Source organism: Kogia breviceps, chromosome 8 (genome assembly GCF_026419965.1).
Source record: "Kogia breviceps isolate mKogBre1 chromosome 8, mKogBre1 haplotype 1, whole genome shotgun sequence".
Classification (NCBI taxonomy): domain Eukaryota; kingdom Metazoa; phylum Chordata; class Mammalia; order Artiodactyla; family Physeteridae; genus Kogia; species Kogia breviceps.
Window position 1 is genome coordinate 113,039,700 of NC_081317.1, and position 6,000 is coordinate 113,045,699.

Consider the following 6,000-nt stretch of genomic DNA (forward strand, 5'->3'; position numbering starts at 1 on the left):
CTGATAAAGCTAATATTGGGGAATGCAGTCTCCCTCTGTAGGCAATGACAATGGACTGTGTCAAGTCACAGGTGAGCTGGAAAAGCACAGACTGCCTTTCCTTTGCCGCGTGGCAGAGAACAGAGCAGCATGTGTGCAGTCGACGGACGGAGGAGGGGCTGGAAGAGGACTCCCCAGTTTCTTTCCGACCCCCCAGATATGTCACCCTACCTCCTCGGGGCAGGAGTGAGTGAGGGAACTGAGTGAGGTAAGCAATCATTTCCCCTCCCCTACTGGCCATCCTGTGGGTTTCCTTCTGTTGGTCCTCGGTGCTTAGACCTTAAGCCCCGAGTCCTCTGGGCATGGGGTTGTCCTCTTCGGGAGGAGCTCAGCATTCAACCAAGGTAGTTTTGCTCCCACTTGCAGAAGTCTGTCCCCCTCTCCTAGACCACAAAGTGTGTGATGTAGGTCTGTTCCCACAGAAGGCTCTGAAATGGATCAAAACATGACATTAATCCAATCCCTTCCAAGGTCTATTCTGTGGCCAAGGCTGAAAATTCACTCTCTTCTATTTCCTACCTAGAATTCTATCTAGGCACGTTGTGACCATAGTAAGAAGAGACTCTTTACTGACTTCAAATTAAAACATAAAGATACTTCAATAATAAAACCACATTTGAATATAAACAACCTCCCATTTTCAAGTTCCCAGAGAAAAATTAAATTCCCTGCAAGTCAAGCCCCAGTCTTTAAGAAGTGCTTCCCTAATTGCCCTTACAAAGTCAATCTACGCCCTTAGAAACTGCATCTCAGTTCTTTAGATCCTGATTCCTTTTGGGGAGTCATTCCAGTCTGCCCTTTGAGATCTTGCCTTTCTTCCTGTCAGATTTCTTTGGGCCACAGTCATTTTCTGATCTAATAACAGTGAAGGTGTTTCCCCATTTTATAAAGTTTTAAGAACACTTAGATCCAACTGCATCTCCATTTCTCTCTTATACTTGTCTATCCTGGAATTCAAGATCTCATTTTTCCACTTTGCATCTTCCTAGTCTCTTCCCCCAGAAGCTGTCTCTCCAAGAGGTCAGATAGTCTCCTAAGGAAACCTCTCTCTTCCTCCACTGCAATCAGCCCATCTTCCTTATTTTAAAAACAAATTTATTTATTTTTGGCTGCGTTGGGTCTACGTCATGCACAGGCTTCTTCCAGTTGCGGCGAGCGGGGGCTACTCTTCGTTGTGGTGCGCAGGCTTCTCATTGAGGTGGCTTCTCCTGTTGTGGAGCACAGGCTCTAGGTGCACGTGCTTCAGTAGTGGCACGTGGGCTTCAGTAGTTGTGGCTTGTGGGCTCTAGAGAACAGGCTCGGTAGTTGTGGTGCACGGGCTTAGTTGCTCCGCGGCATGTGGGATCTTCACGGACCAGGGCTCGAACCCGTGTCCTCTGCATTGGCAGGCGGATTCTTAACCACTGCACCACCAGGGAAGTCCCTCATCTTCCTTATTTTGTCTCTATACTATTATTACTGTTCAGAAGACAAGATTGAAGCATACTTTTCAAGCCGCCCTAGCTTCTCCTTGACTTTCTAAGCACATCTGATTCCTAGAGACAATATTCTAAGCACAGTGTTTTAAATTGCCTTTTTAACCTTTGGATTTGTAATCATTTCATTGAGTTATTTCTTTAACTCCAACTCAAAAAGATGGTAGAATCTTTATAATAAGAACTCCCATTATTTATTAATATAAGTCCTCTCCCTTCCTATAAATGAAGCTACAATTTGACTGTAGCATGGCAGATAAAGCCATGGTCAGAACAAATGGAATCAAAGAATTAAAGTCAACCTAATAGGTAATGAGTGACTCTCAAGAGCCTGTGGACAAGCCACATGAATCCAGGAGGTTAGTTCTGAATAGTTTCCTCCTTTGGCCCTGTAGGTAGATAAAAATAAAATACAAACGGGTAGGATTTAGATATGCCTATCCACACTGTCTAACTAGGCCTGGCAGTGACAATTTGAAGCTAGAAGTTCAAACATAAGTCGTTTATAACACACATGAAACTTGGGTGCAGGATATGTCCTTGACTGTAGACCCAGCTGAAAAAATACAGTATAAGCAGCAAATAATTGACTGCCTCTCATGTCTGATGGGTCGGTATGGGGGAAGACTCTTTCGCCTACAATCATGTCCTTGTTTATTAGGGTTTCCACAGGCTGTAGAAATCAGCTGATTTGTTGGGGGCTGCACATCCACAAGTGGGCAAAGGTGCTGCTGTCTGCTAAGACTCCTGTCTGCTAAGGTCCTCTTGGCCTTCCCTTTACTGAGGCCTCTGAAGGTCTTGTAAGTTTGCTGAGCCTAGCTTGACCTGTGAAGCTGAGGTTTCACTTGCTTAGGCCAGCCAGCAAGGCCCACCTGTCTTTGCTGGAGGTTACTTGTTAGAGGCATTTTCTTTGCTGGGACTCATGCATGCTTGCTATGGCTAGCAGGGCTCTTATAAAAACAGCTATTTTTCTATTACCATAAATTTCAGTAGCCCACCAAAGTGAAAGACCCACATGACCTAAGAGTTAAAGACACGCTCAGAGAGCACGGCAGTTAAAAGCAAACTGTGTGACTGTAAACATCTACCACATTACAGAGAATGAGCCTCAAAGGCCAAGGTCAAGAATTCATATGGTTTGGGCTCAAAAACTTCAAGCTACATTCCAAGCTCACTCCAAAAGTCTCAGTCTCCGCGTGTTTGGTCTCCAACCACCGCACTTCTTGTCTTATTTCTTGATGATTTTGGCCAATGCACCAGATTTGGGGACCTTGAAGGGGCCCATTAAATAATATGAAGCAATAGGGAAACAAAAGACATCACACATATGGAGACTGAATAGTCCCTTATTTCTGATATATAGAGAATTGACTTGTACAGCAGGCAATTGAACTTAATTCGAAAACCCCAGAATCAGAGAGCTAACCTTTCAACCAAAGGCCACACCCACACTGGACTTTGAAAAAGAAGGCATGGATGCAGAGAACAGAATGCATGTTTCCTGAAAGCAGCTTGCTCCTAGGAGAAAAGGGAAAAGAAGTGGCTGGGCTGCCCACACCCAAGTTCCTTTTCTAAACTCTCCACTTAGACAATTCACTCCAACTCTCTATGAGTGATTTCTTAGCTATTACCAAAAAATGCCATTATAAACATTCCAATGTATGTTTATGGGACTATGTTTACATATACATAAGCATTTCTGAGGGCATAGACCTAGGAGTAGAATTTCTGGGACATAATTATGTCTACATTGTGCGTTCGGTGTTAAGTCTAAGAAGTCTTTCCTTAGCTCTAGATCCCAAAGATTTTCTCCTGTGTTGTTGTTATTTTTCTAAAAAATTTATAGTTTTCCATTTTACGTTGAAGTCCATTATACATTTTAAGTTAATTTTTGTGTAAGGTGTGAGGCTTAGGTTGAGGGGTTTTTGTTTTTATTTATTTTTATTTATTTATTGGTAAGGCACAACTGCTTTTATTTTATTTATTCATTATTTATTTATTTGGCTGTGCCCCATGGCATGCGGGACTTTAGTTACCTGACCAGGGATCCAACCCTCAAAACCATGCCCCCCCCAGTGGAAGCGCAGAGCCCTAGCCACTGGACCGCCAGGGAATTCCCTGTGTGTTTTTAAATCTATGGGTATCTTTTATCAGTTGTGCAAAATTCTTGGCTATTATGTCTTCAATTATCTTTCCTCCATTTTCTCTCTTCATCTTCTGGAACTCAAGGTACGTGAAGCTAGACTTTTTCATTTTGTCACATTTACCTCTGATGCTCTTTTCTATATTTTTCATGTTTCTCTCTGTGTTCTAACTGGTTATTTTCTATTTCCTGTCTTTCTTTTCTCATACTGGCAACTCTTTTTTTTTTTTTCTTTAATGCTAACTAGTCCTTCTTGTATTCATACTGTACTTCTAGGGTTATTTTCCTTCTTCAGTAGTACTTACTTTAGAAGTCCTGTTAGGGCTAGTCTGTTGAGTCTCACAACTTTCTTTAATCTTAAAATATTTTTATTTGCACTTATATTGCAAGATCATTTTGCTGGGTGCACACAGTTCTAGGATGACAGTCATTTTCCTTCAACACTTGACAGGTATTATTTCACTGTCTTTGGGCTCCCATTGTTGCTATTGAGAAGTCTGTCTTCCTTCATAGGGAAACTGTCTTTTCTCTCTAGCTTCTTTTTAAATCATTTATCTTTGATATTCTGCAAATTCAACTTGCAGTATTTGTTGTTGGTTTATTTTTATTAAACTACTTGAGTTATTTTGCGCTTAACTTTGAATTCATATTTTTCATTATAAAAAAATTCACCTACAATATTAAAATAGTACCATTCCTTATTTTTCTCTGTCCCTTTTTTCTAGAACTCATTAAACATATTGGAATAGTGATAAATATTCTTCTATTTCCAACATTTCTCGACTTCATTTTTCAATATTTTTCATGTCCTTCTGTGCTTCATTCTAGGTAATTTCTTAATAACATCTTCCAGTTTAATTTTGTTTTCAGCTCTATCTAATCTGTTTAGCCCATTCATTAATATGTCAACAATTATGTTTTTTATGTCTGGAAGATCCAGTTGGTTAATTTTCAAATCTGTCTTGCCGTTCCTAATAGACACCTGTTACTTCCTCATCTTTATAATTTTGTCCTTTTTCCTATTAAGGATTTTTATATTCCAAATCTAATGACTACAATATCTGAATTCCTTGGGTTTGTTCAACAGTGGCTTGCTTCTTCATTTATTTGGTCATCTTTGATTTTGTACTTAATTTGATCTGTAATTTTTCTGCAACATTAAACTGGGATGTTTTCCCAACTGAGGATTCTCATACGTTTCTGTGAAGAAACAAAATGTGCTACCAATATGCTTTTTAGTTTCTTCAAAAGGCCTGAGCTAATGTTGGCTCCAGTTAGTTTCCCTTCCTTGTTGTGGGCCTACAGGTTAGGGTCACACATTAAACTGCTGCCCTGGGCATTTGTTCTCAGGGCTGTCCTGGGCCTCAGGTTTACTTAGCCCTCAAAGCTACCACTCCTGAGTTTTAGCTCACGGTTGGGGTCTCCCCCTACCTTGGCCCTTATTTTGGAAGAGGGGAATTCCTTAGATATTTCCCCCATTTTCTGCCATCCTAGTAATGCATTAAAAAGAATAATTTACTCAGGAAATAATTCTTAGAAGAACACAAAAATACCCAAGTACTTAGTTTATCATAATGCTGAAAGCTGCAATCACACATCCCTCTTTTACATGGAAGGACAAAAAAAATCCAGTTTGGATTCTGGGGATTGCTTTCAAGTCAAATCAGTATGATTACTTCATTGATTAATTCATTTAATTGAAATTTACAAGCACTCATGTACCAAGTGCTGTGTTAAAGGAGAAGAAAAGAAACCATCTCTGCCCAATTGGGGTCTAGCTGAGGATAGACCCCCTAAACTAATAAGCAAATAGATACACATATTATTAGTTAGTGATGAGTGTGATAACTGTTATGAGAGAAATTTGGGCAGCAACTTTATATTTAAGCTTAAACCTGAAGTGAAGGAGCCAGCTATGATGAGAAAGAAGGTAAAAGTCTTCTGGCAGAAGGAATAGCTTGTGCAAAGGCCTTGAGGCACAAGATTTGGTGTTTAAGGAGCTGAAAGATAGTCTATATAACTATGGCATGAGGGACAGGGAGCCATGGGGGCTGATGTTAGAGACAGGTAGAGGGCAGACGACGCAGGGCATTGTGTGCAATGGTAAGGTGTTGGATTTTTTTCTTTTAAAGATTATTTATTTATTTATTTCTGGCTGTGTTGTGTCTTTGTTGTGGCACATGGGCTTTCTCTAGATGCGGTGAGCGGGGGCTAGTCTTCGTTGCAGTGCGTGGGCTTCTCATTGCAGTGGCTTCTCTTATTGCAGAGCATAGGCTCTAGGCACGTGGGCTTCAGTAGTTGTGGCACACGGGCTCAGTAGTTGTGGCTTGCGGGCTCTAGAGC